The sequence below is a fragment of the Cupressus sempervirens genome, chromosome 5, assembly GCF_028749045.1.
Source record: "Cupressus sempervirens isolate cs-2001-9-10 chromosome 5, ASM2874904v1, whole genome shotgun sequence".
Classification (NCBI taxonomy): domain Eukaryota; kingdom Viridiplantae; phylum Streptophyta; class Pinopsida; order Cupressales; family Cupressaceae; genus Cupressus; species Cupressus sempervirens.
In genome coordinates this window covers 1,016,754,001-1,016,771,206 of record NC_143122.1, presented here as the reverse complement: position 1 = coordinate 1,016,771,206, position 17,206 = coordinate 1,016,754,001, and positions in this window count along the sequence as shown.

Here is a 17,206-nt window from a genome sequence, read left to right as displayed (position 1 = left end):
CATTTTAAAAATTCAAGAATCTTAAGCAATGCGAGCATGTGCCATTGTGACACATGGCATCATGGGCTAGCCTTTTCAAAAGGTCAATTTAGATGATGTGATGTTATGAAACTACATGATTTTGTGATCATTGATCTGTATGAGATCCATGGTTAGTGCATACCTGCATTTTCAAGTTGCTCAATAGATAAATAATATGAGTAAGCGCTATTTTGACACGTAGCAAGGTGAAACCTAGTATGAAGGGTTAGTGCTACATTATGCCAAGCTATAAAAAAGATGCTAATGTGTACTACTAGTTCGGCCATTTAGAAGGGTTGTTTGCCAAAGATGTAGTGAATATTCATAAATGTAGATCCTTTGAAGATGAGTGGCTAGCTCTTACCCGCAATAAGAAACTATTCAACTTTTAAATAATGCGAGAAAGTGCCCTTGTGACATGTGGCCAAGTAGGACCAGGTTTAGGGGAGATTGCTAAGTCATGCCATGCTATAAGTCTGTAAGGATTCAATTGCATTCATTGGTTGAATATGACACATGTGCCTAGCTGAAAGTGATGATTTCATGGGTGTGGAAAATCTATCAATTAAGACAGTAGTTAGTTTTTCAAAGCATGATGGTTAAAAGACACTATTTCATTGGTCCAAGTGGATGTTTTGATCATAAAAGACAAAGGTTGTGATACACCATCGATCTTAGTTAGATCAACGAAGGGCACTTGCCTGCATTATGAACCTGCAAGAAAGATAAGGAAAGTGGGTAAGCACCATAAGGACACATGTCTATGGTGAGGTTAGCACATTCATCTTAGACTATCAAATCATCCAGCTATTAATCTCTCACAAATCAATAGCTAGTTCTTGCCCGCATAAAGAAAATGCTCACTGGTTAAATAAAGCAGGGAAGTGCCAACCTAACATGTGGAAAAGGTAATGTCAAGAACTCACTTTCTCAAAAGATAAAATACTACCCGCTTACGTGGAATTTTTTTAGAAGGAACTAATTCACATGGAGATTTCTTATTGGTTAGTACAGCTGACTGGTCATTATTCGGCTACAAATTTGTAGGATCATTGATCTTGTCTTAATCAATGGATAGCACTTTCCCACTTGGTGAAGTTGCATGATCAATAAATAATGTGGGAAAGCACCATGATGACATGTGTCCCATATGATGTCATCATCTTCACTGTAAGATGTTAATAGGATTTCATTCGTGCCACCATTGATCTTTCATAGATCAACAGTTGGCACTTGGCCACAATTTCAAGTTGTAAGTGTTTTAAATAATGCAAGTATGTGCCAATGTGACATGTGGCATAGTGGGGCCAACTATTACCAAAGTAGGGTTAATGTCTACCAAAATGGAAGATTTATTATGCCAGCTATGTCACACCTTGTACTTGTTGCCACAAAAATGTTTTATTATCTCAACCATTAATTTGAAGGAAGATTGATAGCTAGCACATCCCCACATTTTCAAAATGTAAGAAAGATAAGAAAAGTGGGGAAGTGCCTAATTGACATGTGGCCATGTTTTTAAAATCATAAATCTTGTTTCTTTTTTGAATTAAAGTTAGCTGATCTAATAAAATCGATGGATAAGATTCAAATCTAATTGCAACTTGAGAATAACGGCTACTGGAAGTTAATATGGTTTAGAATTCATTTGTGTGATTTCAATGACCGAATATAATTCACGATCTCACCATTATTGAACTACAAAATTGCAAAAAGTTATCAGAGCATAGAGAACTTCTGGAGCTAAAGCATAGAATTTTGTAGAGAAATTCAGTCAAATTACAGCAGGGATTCAATAGGAAAGAAGCATAATTTCACAGGTAAGTACTCTGCAACTTCTAAAATCAAGCATCTATTGTTATGTAAGTCCTAGGGTTTTTCAAAATGCCTCCATGAAAAGAATTTATGAGACAGACTGATTACCTCAAGATATCTATGCATGATGACTTTCTTGAATAATTCCCTTTGTCCATAAATGAAATAATTGAAGGGAGAGACCTCATCCCTAAGAACCCTAGGGTAGCTATAGTAGAAGGTTTCTATGATAAGGCTAATTGGGTAAGAGGTGTCCAAGTCTCTATGGGGGATTAGATTTGTTTAAGAAATGGTTTTCAGAATGAAAACTTGATACCCCTATGAGCAATGTCTGGGAATTTGACGTTGGAAAATTAATAGTCCATGTAGTTTTCTTTGATAGTGATCTATTGATTGATCTAGCTAAGAAGTATGATCCTATTACAGGGTGAGTAAAGAACCATGCTAGAGTAAACCTTTTCAAGGTTTTTCCTGAATTGATTAGAGAGGTTTTCAACCTCAATCCTAACCATGTTGTGCATGAAATCATTGACATGGATGACCTTCAAGTGATGTACAATGCATAGAGGATATACTTAAGGATAGCACCATTGCAAGAGAATGTTGCTAAGATTTGTACATTATCTGTGATTACTATCAACACCCTAGAGCCATTAATGAGAAGACATTTTGATATTGGGGCTCAAGCATTATATTTTTCTTTTTGCAAGATTTTTGGGATGGATGAAGCAGAACAAATCCCAGGCTCAATTATTCTTATCATGGCTCAGACTCTACAATTTGGGATGAGCAATATTCTTGATTTTTCCATTTTCCTTGCACAAAAAATTCACAATGGTTTGGTGGGGATGTCCCAAGGGAAAGTAAATAAACCATTTTTTGGGTACTCATTGCTCATGCATGTGTGTCTATTTAAGGGAGTCACTTATTTCTCTAAGGGTATGAAGTTGGAAATAAGAAGGGATGGTGAAAGAAATCCAGTCTAATTATGGAGTTTTGACATGACCTTAGAGGCTAGAGATTCCAATTTTTTGAGGTTTGATAGATATTTTGCATCCAAGCTTAGATTTCTCTTGAGAGGAGACAACCCTAAGATTCCACAATCACTGCTAGAATTGGTCAGACCCAAGGACCATGCAAAAGGGCTTTTGGTTAGTCATAATTGGGGGGATATAATCCCATACAATGTTTCAATAGTGATTAGAGTATATGGCCTTTTGGGGAAGCCTCATGTGCTACCATTCCATGTGCCTCTAAAGATAGGAATAGCCAAATTGTTATGGAATATTGGGAACATTGATGAAAGATGCTTGCCTAAGAAAGGTAATTTCTTCCCGGTTGTTATTGTAGCACATGATTTTGGTTTTATATGAAAGGGATGGAAGCACCTCATTTTATTTTTTGATAAGTATAACATGGCAAAGTCTCATGCAATATTTATTGATCTAGAAGGGTTTTATGATCTTTTAAGAGAAAGAACAAAAGCTGCCCACATGGTGTAATAGGTATATTTTCTTGAAGACATTATCAAAAAAAATTTCTCTTTACAGGAACAAGAATTAAGGAAAGAAAAATGGGTAGTGTTTGGTAAAAATTTAGAATTCATCAATGCTTTTGACTCTTCCTATGATCCCTTGAAAGATAAAAAGTACTAGGGAGCCAAAATGTAGGTCTTGATAACTAATTTTTCTATAATCATGAAAAAAATGAATGAGAAAAAAGATACACATGTTAAAACCTATCTAGACAGGGCTAAAAAAGTATAGAGAAGAATAAACAACAAAAATATAGTAGCTCCTGGTCAGTATTCTTTATAAAAGAGGGCATGACATGTGATGGTGTAGCATGTACAACAAGCTCCTCCTTAGGAAAGACCAAGGCTAGATAGCCCATTTGTAGCTAGTACCCCAAAGAGATAGAAGTTGGAGCAAGGATCTTCCTCCCGTGTAGAACAATACTCCCCAAGCCAAACCCCAATTCAAATAGATGATGAAGCATCTTTAAGGGAGCAACTAAGACAAATTGGTGGAGAAGGGGATGTTATTGTTACTACCATAGATTTGGAGAGTGGAGTAGATCTAGAGCCTCCTGTATCCTCCTTGTACCTTACAGTTGCTGATTATAAAGGTAAGGAGAAAGATCCAATAGTTGCCCAAGCTTTTGAGAAGTTTTTAGACGATGAAATTTTTGTCAAATCTAGAGCTTTTGCACAATTTTTGTGGAGATTGAATATAGGAAATTTTGAAAAAACATGTGAAAAAATAAAAGTAGAGCAACCTAATAAACTAGAATCTGTTATCAAAGAGGAGGTAAAATCTAAGTTTTTGAGTGATTTTGCCCAATTTACACCTAAGGCTAGGAGGCAATTAGTTAAGTAATCAGGGGTCCTCATTTTGCTAGAATAGGACATAGCCAATGCAATGATTTTTTATTCAATAAGAAAAGAAAAGGATGTATAGTATAAAAATGAAGAAGAGATATTGCAAGCCTATAGGGGAGTCAAATTTAGCGATGACCACCAAACCCTAGTAATATCATCAATTGAAAAAAGAGACAAAACCAGAATGCAAGAAATCTCCACTATAGAGCATACTATTGCACTAATATTATTTAGGGTTGGCGAGGTTGGTAGTAAATAGATTTTTGGAATGGCTTTAGAAATGATGAAATTTGGCACTGTGGTGTCTGGATAGGAAGATGATAGGTTTGTGCAACTCAATGCTAGATTTGAGGGAGTTTTGAAAGTATATGAGGATAGGAGTAAATAGATACAATCACTAGAAAACAAGTATCTCAAATGGAGAAGTAACTTGGAAAAAGAAAAGTAGGAGAGTCTAGTAGACCTAGGATTGTATACCCCCTAGACCACCTATTGAACTCTTTAAGTCAATTCCAATTATTGAGATACCAAACACCCCTAAAAGGACACAATTCTATACAACAAAAGAATTTGAAGAAGAAAAGAATAAATTGTATGCATTGCATGTAGAATTGAATAATTAGTATGAAGAGAAAATAAGGTAGGGTATACTGTATTTGATAGAAAAAATTGACTGGCCAGCATTCTTTGATCAATTAGAAAGAATTGTAGAAATAAGAGATGAATTAAAAAGAGATGAGGTTAAATTCAGACCTCTTGTACATAAGTGGACATAAAGAAATAATGATATCACTACTATGTGCATATCTATCATCCAATTTCCTTGTCATCAAATAGAGAATATTTTTGATTTGTTGACTAAATTAGAAGGCTTTGATGAAAAACATGATTCTTTTTAGAAAAGAGTGACAATTTGTATTTCCAAGTATATAGATGAAAATTTTGATTTATTTCCTAGTGCTTTAAAAACTATTGATAAAGTAAAGGAAAAAGATGAGTGGAAAAAGGAGTTGGATGAGATTTTTTGTTAAAGGATGAATAATGTTATAAATGAAACTAGGCACTTATTATGGGCTGTGACCAATGAGGAGTTGGTTAAAGTGCAGCTATTCTATAGTGCCATCAGAAAAGATTTTGTTGATATAGAGGCAGTTGGAAATTCTTTCATAATTGTATAAAGAGAGGTCCTAAATTTTGATTGGCTTGATGATATTGCCTATAATGAATGGAAGGAAAAATTCATGTCTATAGAATAGATGGCAGAAGGTAACAGGGTAGAAGATGATGCTAAAGTGACTGTTACCTTGATTGTCGATGATGAAGACAAAGAGAATCCCTAGGTTAAAGTGAATTTGTAGGTAATTGAAGATGACCCATCACTTTCAAGCCTAATAGCCACTTACTCTAAGGAATCAAAGTGATATAAAAATCAAATCATGGTGCCTTTATCATTCCAAGAATTGTAACAGAAAAGGGGCCTACCAAAGGAATGTTTGATGTATAAGTTTTTTTGTTACACACATTTTTGTCTTTTTGTGATAGCTACTTATAACTATCTTTTGTTTAGGATAGTTGTTAGTTCTCTATGCCTAAAGCTTGTTGCATCTCACATTATATAAGTGAGATTCTAGGGCTAGAGAAGGGTTCAATTTCTAATGCATTTTTAGTTTTATACTTAGGATGTTTTCGGTCTAGTCTTTGAGCAAAAACTTTATAATGTATCTTCTCTGCAAATTTTTTGAATATACATTAATGTGGAGTGATCTTTGTGTTTCTTTCTAAGTTCATTCTGAGTTTACTACAATTGTATACAATTTTCAAGGAAAATTAATACAAAATTTGAGCTATTCCCATATTAGTTCTTATTGAATTTTGTATCCTTTATTGTTACCTGGTTATTTTGAGATTGTGTGAGCAAAGCTTTCTCAATTGAATGCAATTCATTTAGGTTGTATGTCAACTCATTACTACTATTAATTCAATGAATTAAGTAAATGATTTTGATGAATTTGATGGGATTTTCATGGTAATAGAAAGGATGTTTGTAAGAATGAACTTCAATAAGAATTGCTAATAATATTTATCATAAGGCAACAAATCAGACTCATAAAATTGTAGTAGACTCTGAGTCCCAATGGAATAGGCATTGATCAAATTAATTAAGTCTACAGATAGGTATACCATAAAGGAGCATCAAATATAAAATGACAATTAGCTTTATTTTACTTTTCTTGAAGATTTTCAAAGGTGGCCAACACTTGTTTGCATGGAATTTTTTATCCTTAGTTAGCCACTATTGCTGGGAATACTTGCAAATCTATATAAGAATTGTGACCAAATCTGCTATAAGGGATGCGTTTTATCCAAAATGTCAAAATCATGCATGTTTCTGAGGATATGAGATGAGAATTAGAATGAAACTAAAATAATTCTCATATAGTAGCATCCAACCTTGAATCATCCCTTGGGTATACCTACCCTAGTTTTACAAAGCCTAAAGAGTAGAAAACCATCCTTGATTTTGTTGAAGTTGGGTCCAAATGGTTTGCACATGTAATTGTTAATAGGAATTGGCTAATCCTTAGGTTGTGTGAGCAATATCAATTTGGTATTGAGCATTTTTTTGTTTAGTAGTTTTAAAACACCAATAGGCCTATTGGTAGTGAATATATGAACAAGGATATGGAATTAGTTTTTAATTACAACATGACTGAAGTCTAGATTTGAACATTTAAAGCAACTAGACCTATTCAAATATCATTTCTACTATGAATTGAACATAGATGAATGGACACTGATCATATTAAGTAGGATACATGATGGAAAACTATGGATGCAAGATAATGTAATTGATATTTTTGTCGATCTTATTCATGAGGTAACTAGTCTTAATAAACAAGGAAGTGTACCTATAGGCGAGAAAATGTTCAAGAAGAAAGTTGAGAGTTATAGTAAAGTAGTGTATAATGAAAAGGCCATGGTGATCAAAACCATTAAGCAAGATTATGGAGATTCCTAAGTAGAATCATTGCCTATTCTGTATGTGAAAGCTCAAAGATTGATGAACTATCAGTCAGATTCATCTATGTAGCATATAAGATATGTGTAGAGAAGGAAAAAGTAAGTCTTAGTGAAATTATGAGAATGCAACTCTTAGAGAACCTAGAAAAGATAAAGAGGACTAAGAATGGTGTGTTTAGATTTTAGTCATTGATCTATCACATATTCTTTCATGTGCTTAAAAGATTTCCATATTTTAGTCACCAAGATAATATGCAGTGATAGATGTACACTAGAGAAGATCACAGAAGTATGCAGAAGACATCCTATAGATAATATATTGGACAATGGGAACCTGATAATGAAAAAAATTTAGAAGAAAGTGAGATAGAGATTTAGAATTGCACTTGCAATTGTAGATAGATTTAAAGAAGACATTTGCATTATGGTTGATATAGATTATACTTATATACAAGCAGTAGAACCTCGGGAAACATTTCCTGATCACTTGGGTTATGAATTGAATGATGATATAATAGTTAGTTATATTGATTTATTGTTGAAATCAAAGAAATATGAAATAAAATATAGATTTGGAACTTATGATGTGATTACTCAGTCAACTCATCAAGCAACCTTGGAGAAGGAATCACATAAGAAGGTAGAGTCTATTATGAAGAAATACTTATTAGAGGCTACTATGACTGAGAGTGAGTCTGAGGAAGTCAGGAAAACTATAAAACAATGCATACTAAATATACAAATTTTGTTAATACCTATTGCAGAGACATCTTCAGAGAAAAGAATTCCATATGCAATAGTGTTAGATGTGCAACCTAGTGAACCAAAGAGAAAATCTAAGAGATTGGTGGAAGCTGTGACCACTAAGATAAAAAGAATAAAGAAACAAGCCACTGGACTAGGCAAAAGGCAAAAGGCAAAAGATATTGTTATTGATTATCAAATCTAACAATGAAGAAGAAGAAGAAGAAGTCAAGCAAGAAGAAAAGTTGACAACATCAAAGCAATCACTAAAAAAATATCAATAACCGTGGAAGCTGAAGACAGAGAAGATTAACTCTACTATTGCTAATGAAGGTAACTTTGTTTAGATGAAAAAATTTTATGACTTGTATAATTTTTTTGAAAAAGATCAGATTGATATCTCTACTATGAGATACATTATAGTAAATAATCTAAAATTGAAAGATATTGAGGAAATAGTGAACCAGAAAGTCTATGACAACCTCATAGAGAAGAAGATACCTGGAAGAGAAGAAGATTTAGAACTTTAGAAGTCTATGCTTAGAACTATTTGCAAGATTGATGATGAAGAATAGATCAAGAGATTGTTGAACAATCTTGCACCTTACTTAAGAAATAAAGACCATTTCTATTTATGGTGGGAGAGAAAGATAAATTAAGAAGTGAAACTATGATAACTATCAGTTAGATGTTGACAAAATCAAAGACAAAATTTCCTCCAAAACCTAAAACCTCCATAGTGTCAATAAGTGGTGACACTATGTAGATAGATCATATAATTATTACCATTAACATTGATGATACTAATCCATTTGAAGGCTTTGGACCGAATGAACCTAATACTGAGGATATTAAAGACAAACTAAGACAAATTGAAGAAGAAGAAAGGTTACTTGAAGAAGAAAAGAAGAAAATAGAAGAGGCCAAGTAGAAATTACTTGAGGATGAGAAGAGAAGAAAGGAAGAGGAGGAAAAGAAAATAATAGTAGAAGAAGAAATAAGAAAGAAAATAGATGAAGATAAGAAGAAAATATTGGAAGACAAAGAAGAAGAAGAGAGAAGAATAAAAGAAGCAACCAAGAAGCAAAAGAGGATGACACTAAACCTTTGAGTTCATCTACTCCTCTTTCACTTGCTAACTTAGCAACTGATGATGATGATTGAACAAATTTGATCTCATCTCTATCAAAGCTTATTCAAAAGAATAGAATAGTAAAGAGCCTGCAGAAAACCTTGATGGAGGTTACTAATAGAATATATAGTACTTTGATAGTACAACACATGGAATCAAATCTTGAATAGAGGGTACAAGTATTTCTGAAATCATTTGATGAAGAATTATCTAACTTGTAAAATGTTACAAAAGCAAAGGCAATGATTTCATATGATGCTAACTTGTTTAGCACCATCTATCAAAACATTAAGAATGATTTGGTTAGTCTTGATACTTGTGTCAAGGAACTTTGGAAATGTCAAAAAGATGGGAAAAAATTTTACATTAAGTGTACTTTATCATATAAATTGACTAAGGACATTGACAATTAGATAGAAGAAAAGATGAGTATGCTAGAGGCTTTATCTAGCTAGATCCAACATCCATCTATTAAAGTTGATGATTTTGAAGGACAAGTGGCCAATATCCACAATGATATCGGGAAATTAGAACTTTGGAAGGAAATTTTTTAAAGAGGATATCAAATTTCAGAGAGTCTATTGCTCTGAAAATATCTTTTCTTGAGAAACAATTGGAGGAATGTTTCAAGGCTAAGGACACATATTCTAACTTTTTATATTCAGATCTTAATGTAATTGAGATTGTATCATATGCTTTATGTGAAATTCTTAGCTCCGTTGAATCCACAAAGGAGACATGGACTAAGGGTATGGATAATCTTAAGGAAAACTTTGATGATTGCATGAAGATCCTATCATCTTAAGGAAGGACAATACTTTTGATAATTTTGGACAGCTTTTGACAATTTTACCTTTGTTATTGATGTCAAAGGGGGGAGAAGTACACATGAAAATTGTTAAGGATAGAAGTACATCTAAGGAAGATAAATATTGTAAAGTATATTGCAAAGGGGAGCATATGTAAAGATGGACAAATATAATAGATGCAATGTTATTATATTATTTATGTAGTTTTTGTTACTTAGTCAATTTTCCTTATTTTTTTGCCATCAATGCCAAAGGGAGAGATTGTTGACAATTGCCTAATAGAGATATGTGATTTTTTTCATTTATGGCAACACATGATGTACATGCTTACAAGAAACCTCAAAAATAAATAGACTTAGCTTTTGGAAATTAGAAAATTGTCTAAGTATAGAATTTGGTATACAATAGTATATTGTTTTGTTTATAAATTAAACTTGACATCATATTATGAGTAGAAAAGTTAGATGGAGATAGTATACATGTTGATGATGATGTTTATAACCATGAAAGTTAGTATGGACTATAAGGAATAGAGATAGTACTCATGTTTGAAGTGAAACAAAATAGTAGAATTGAAGGAAAGGATTATTTTGTTTACAAAATAAATACTTGTCCAATTAGGGCTAACATCTTAGATGTTTACTGTAAGTTGGTTTTAGTTGACCCAAAAAAAATTTGTGTAAAGGCATGGTATTTATGCAAAGGAAATTTTGCAATGAAGGATGTAATTTGTGTGAACTTACTATGAAAGTGATATATGCAAGGTTTAGTATAAGCTATTTTGTGATTCGAGATCAAGTTAAAGATCAGAGATTAATCAAGGAAGAAGATAAAATAGTTATATTCTAGAAGTCTAATTACTTGTTTCAATAGTGAACTCTTCTTGTAATTGGACATGTATGTTTGGGTAGTGGGCTCATCTTGCAGTCCTTATACCATAATTCCTAACAGGGTTGGAATCTACTAATAGGGATTCAAAGTCTCCTAAGAGGGACTCCTTATACTAAATTTTCTTATTGAATCCTAACAGGGTCCATCCTCTAACAAGGAACTTATATATTAGTATATTATTTAGTAGGTATCATCCCCACCAAGGTTTTCCCTTGGCCTAGGTTTCCCTAGTTAAGAAAATATGGTGTTTTGAGTTATCTTTGTGCATTATTACTATTCCTATTAAAAATTACTTTATTAATTTTTTATGCATGGTTTAAAGTAAGAAATAATATCTAGTTGGTGACTAAATTTTGTAGATTACTGATTCACCCCCTCTCTTAGTAATTCCTATTTCTAACATGGTTGGCACTTTTTTGCATTTTGAAGTTGCTCGATGTTTAGACAATGTGTGCAAGTGCCTTGCCTCCATGTGGATAGGTGGGTCCATTTCTTAGTGTGGGCCATAGATAGGAAATTTTTAGGTGGAGGTGGCATACAGAAGGCTTCTAGTTGGTCAAGGTATTGACATGGAGAATGAAGTTGGTTGCATGTTTCTAGGCTGTCAGATGTAAGAGGATTGGTGATCATCCCTTCCCCACTTTATCGAATTGCTCAAACTTTAGAGAATGCAGGGAAGAGAGGTCTTGACACATGGATTTTGTGATGTCATCTCCCTTCTGGGCCATAAAAGTGAGCATGTCAAAACAACTCAGAGACATGTCAGGGTACATTTGCATTTTGGTGTTACATCATTGGGCAAAGTTGATGACTAGACCAAATCATAATGTAGATCTTGCCTGATCATTGATCATTCATTGATCAATGGTTGTTTCTTCCCTACTTTTTGAAGTTACAAGGTTTTTAAGGAATGTGTGAAAGTGACATCATGCCACATGACAATTGTGGGGTTAGTTGTTCTAAAGGATGTCAGGTAGTGTTCAGATGGGATATGTTTTAGTTAGTCCATACTAATTTTCCAAGAGGATTACATGTCTATAGAGGTGGATGTTGAGTGTTTAGTGGGCCTAGAAATATTGAAGGTCAGCACAATAATGATAGGGTATTTCATGATCATTAATCATTTGGTGATCAACGATTATTTCTTTCACATATTTTGAAGATATAGGGTATTTAGAAAATGTGGGGAAGTAGGCTTCGAACATGTGTACATGTGGGTCTAGTCCCTCTAGCTTCTTTAAGGTCATATTATCGAGAGGTTAGGGGTCAAATTTTAAAGTTGACTTTTTAATCATTATGTATACGACCTTCCTAGACAGTCAATTGTTAAATTGACCATAGGTTCAAGTTGTAGAGCTAGAACAAAAGAGTAGAGTTTTGATCCTAAGTAAAGTAGAGCCAAGGGGTTGAAAGGAAGAACTAATTTTTTGAATGGCCCTAGAGAAGAAATGGATGTGGTAGGAGCATTTGAAGATATCATAGCTATGCTAATTGATGTAGTTAAAGAATTTCATGATTAAAGTCAAAAAAATCACTAAAAGGTGTTCCTTTAGCATGTACCACCTGGCATTTTCATGATTATCTTCCAATTTTACTGGAAGTGTAGAGAATGTAGAATGTAATTTTTAGAATTATCTTTTTTTCTTCCAATAGAATTTTTCATGTACCCATCCCATCCAAAGCTTGTGGAGATCCTTCTCTTTATAAGGATTTCTAGGATGTGGAAAAGATGTTGGAAATTTTGGAAGTTTTTGTACAAAATAAGTGTTGTTAAAATTTCTAAAGAAGCCTTCATAATTTTTCTACAAAATTTTTTTTTTTTACAGTCAGTCCTAGATGGATATTGTGGAACTACCTTTGAAATCTAAATAAAGGAACAATTCAAGAGCCCTTCTTGTGTCTTTACTGCTTAATTTATTGATTTGATAGAATTTCTTGTGATTTACTTTGAATCCTTTGGTTTTTGTCTTAGTTTTAGCTGCAAGTGAAGTCCTAGAATGTAATTACAAGTTGCAAGTTGAGATTTTCTTTCTTTCAAGTTTTGTAGGATTGTGAATGTTATCATTCCCATTACCTTCTTGTCAGAAGTATATCTTTCTTGTGAAGTAATTATGTATGAGTTTCTTGAGGTCAAGATTATGCTCATCTTAGCTATTTAGATGTGTTTCATATTGTCAAGCTAGCAACATTTTCATCACAATATTTGGTGTATCACCCCATTTACTTTCAACATTTACTTTCAAGTAAACTTAAGTTTATTTTCCTATTTGAGGATGTAGATTAGTGAAACATCATAAGGAACCAACTTATATCCTATAGATTCACTCCTAACTCTGGTACTTCCCACTACCTAGGAGTGTTTCAATGTTACTTAAAGTTGACTGAGTTAGAACCCAGTCTAGGTGCAACTTCTATAGATAACACATACCATAGCTCAGTTAACACTATGATCTTCTTCATTTCTGGTGAATAGCTTGGTAGCCTATTCTATGCTCAATTTGCACTATACATAGATTGTGAAGCTCAATAACTACTGTGTAGCTTGGAAAAACTACAAACTAACTCAAGTGCTCGGTAGACACTACATTCTGACTACTTGGCTCAGGAACATTTGAAATTCTTGGTTACCACTACTAAGTGAATGAAAAGCTCGGTAGCAATTATAGAGCTCAGTAGAAATGTAAGCAATTGACTAAGTGTTGAGTCACTAATAGAAAAATTGACCTAAATATCAACAAAAAGGTATCAACATTTTCTTAGATATGCTTAGGATTAATTTCTTGATCATCAAAATTATAATCAAGCATTTTCTCTCTAACTCCAAAATTCTCATCTACTTTTACATTTGTGCTCTCAAAAATAGTCTTAGTCCTTTAACTAAAGCATCTATAAGCTTTTCTTTTCAATGAATAAATGAGGAACATACCTTCATCACTTCTTGCATCAAACTCACCATCATCATCATCTATCTTGATATAGCATTTTCTTGTAAATTTTTTGAAATACTTCACCAATGGTGCATGTCCAAACCATAATTTATAATGTTTTCTATTTGTACCTTTTCTGATCTGTACTCTATTCATTGCATGTACTACTATATTAACTACTTCTCTCCAAAAATTCTTTGATTTATCATTCACAAACATCATAACTCTTGTTGCTTCCATACCTATTTCTTCTCTTACCAATTCCACCTTTCTTGGGAGTCTTAGGGGTTGATAGCTACCTCTTGATGCCATTCACTTCACAAAAGGTGTTAAACTCATTCAAGGTAAACTCTCCACCTCTATCAGATCTTAAATATTTAATCTTCAATCTAGACTCATTTTCAACTCTATTCTTAAAAAACTTAAACTTCTCAAATCCTTCAGAATTTTCTTTAAGGAAAGCTACCCACATCATCCTAGTAAAGTTATCAACAATAATCATGAAGTACCTTTCACCGTAGAATCATCTTTTCTTAGTGGGACTACTTAGATCTATATTAAAAATCTCAATTTTTTCTATTTTTGAGAACTTTTTATTAGGAAAATAACTTTTCATTCACTTAGCTATAACCCATTCCTTGCACACAACATTAGTAGGCTTTACAATTTTTGGTAAATCTCTAACAACATATGTACTACTTTCTTTCACAATATTATCAAAATTTATATGAAAAACCTTCTATGCCATAACCAATTTTTGTCAACTTTAGCAACCAAACATGTCATTTCTTTAGGGTTCCATTGAAAAACATTACCTCTAGATCTTGTATCAATGCCAATCAACTTACCATTTTTGTCATTAATAATACATGTATTTTATATGAACTATAACTGATATCCCTTATAGACCAATTGTCCAACACTCAATAGGTTATGTTTTAATCCATCAAAAAAGTAAACATGATCTATGTTAGTTTTTGCATCAATTGTAATAGATCCTATACCCTTGATATGGCAAGCCACATTGTTACCAACTCTAAAAATTCCTCCATCATAGCTATTAAACTTAAAAATTATTCATATCACTAGTCGTATAATGTGAACAACCACCATATATGATCCAATAAATTTTCTCTGACTTCATTTTAAGGATATTGTTCTTTTATAACTACAAATATTAACTCATCATCACTTTCACTCTAAAATATCTCATCAGACTCATCATCATCATTTGCATACAAACATTCTCTAGGCCTTCTAGACTTGAAATTCTTTTTGTACTTTTTCACTCTTTTAGTAAATTTAGAAGCACAATGACCAAATTTATAACAAGTTCAACACTTAAAGATTTTCTTACCATCTAGTTCTCTCCTCACAAGTAAGGAAATCCCTTCTTTAGTATTTATTTCTTTCTCAAATATGGATCTACTACTACTAGCATACTATTCACTAGTGCTTGCACTTCTTGATAAGGAAGGGAAAAAAATTAATCCACTAAAAAAATTTTCCACTCTAGGAAAATCTCCATGCTATTTCAAGCTTACTCCTGCCACTTCCAATCTTGCAAGAAGAGTCTCTCTAGAAAATTTATCAATACAAGGTATCACTTTCTCAATTATATGCATTGTCTTCTTGAATGGTGCTGTCAAAGTCTTCAAGCTCTTCCATATGATCTCATCCTTATCTTTCGCTCCATTAAGAGACTTGATTCCTACAACAATTTATGATATTCTACCAATATAACTTCTTACAGATATATCTTCCATCATTTTAGCCTCTTGAAACAAACATATCCAATTTTGCAATCTGATTCTCTTAGCATGCTTATCACATTCAAAAGTAGATTCCAAATTTGTCCAAATTTAATGACATGTTGCTAAGGATTTCACCTGAATGTATTCATTTTTAGGAAGAGCTAACAAAAATGCTTCTTCAGGAAGCATGTTACATGTGAACATATCTCTTTTAGCTTCACTACATTCTTCAAGTTTTCTTTATTCCATCATTGACTTCTCATTCTTTGTCATTAACCAATATCCTGGACCCATGCATAGAAAATTTTACTTCATCTTCTCTTTCCAGCTATCATAGTTAACTCCATTGAACTTAGGACTTTCTTTTTTGAAATGACCTATTATTGATCTCCTAAAGTTGTTAAGCTTTTCCTTTATGGACTTGAAGCTTTGATACTAATTGTTAGAAACTAAAGTCCACCTAGATAACTGGGGGGGTGGTTGAATCAGTTATTTGATCAATACAACTTTTATCAACCTTATTAAACCTTAAAGACATGATCAATATAAAAAACAACCATAAGAAGATACACATACACAATTACAATAGATATGTTAACTAGGGAAACACATGATCATAGGGAAAGCCCCAGTAGGGATAGTAGTTAAAAAATGATGTACTAATATAAAAGTTCCTTGTAAGAGGACAAACTCTATTAGGAGTCAATGGAATACATTCAATACATATCCCCTATTAGGAGACTTTGAATCCCTATTAGGACATTCCAAACCTATTAGGAGTTGTGCCAACCCTCTTAGGAGTTGTAGAAGGTAGAAGAACCCTTTGTCCAAATAGCTTTAGGGGAAAGACCACCAAACTCACTGTCCAACTAGCCTATGCATTATTCCTTTATGAATAATACAAATGCAACTAATCTTTGTTGGAAATATTCAAGATATAACAAGTTACTGAGAGGGGAGGGGTGAATCAGTAACAATACAACTTTTAAGTTAATTCAATATAAACTAGAAAATCATTCATTCACCTAATCTGATGCATGCAAGAGATAAATAAATATTCATAACACATATGCACAGAGATTTGGTGACCCAAAAACCTTCCAAAATAGAAAGTAAAACTGGGGTGGGGATGAAACCCACAAAGCTTCTTTTCTGCAGTAGGAAGTTAGCTGGTTAAGGCATACAATGATCACTTCTGGTGATCTGCCCTGTTAGGAGCAAAGAGGATTGCTAGATCCACCTTGTTAAAGGATTTAAAACATACATTTCAAGTATGCACTCTGTTAGGAGATTTATACAAAGACTGTTAAGTCTACCTTGTTAGAGGATTTTAGATGATTCACCTGTTAGGATGAACCAATTAGATCTACATATACCTTGATTAGATCTTTTGCAATAATCACCTCTTGTGATTGATGAAATCTTTATAACACCTTATGAACCTTGCTAATATAGTGCTCTATTGCTAAATTCGCATCTGTCTCTTGTATCACAATATGTATACATACATACATGTTGCTCCTTTTTTTTTTTTTAAACAATTACAACTTTGTATTATATACCATTTCAGTAATTATAGATGCAAGGTCGGCTGAACACAAGTAAACAAAATATAATTGAGTCAGCCAAATAGTAAAATAAACTTGAGTTCTTCAGACAGACTTGATGACCTTTTGATACACGACATCCACTAAATTACACGGCATCATCAT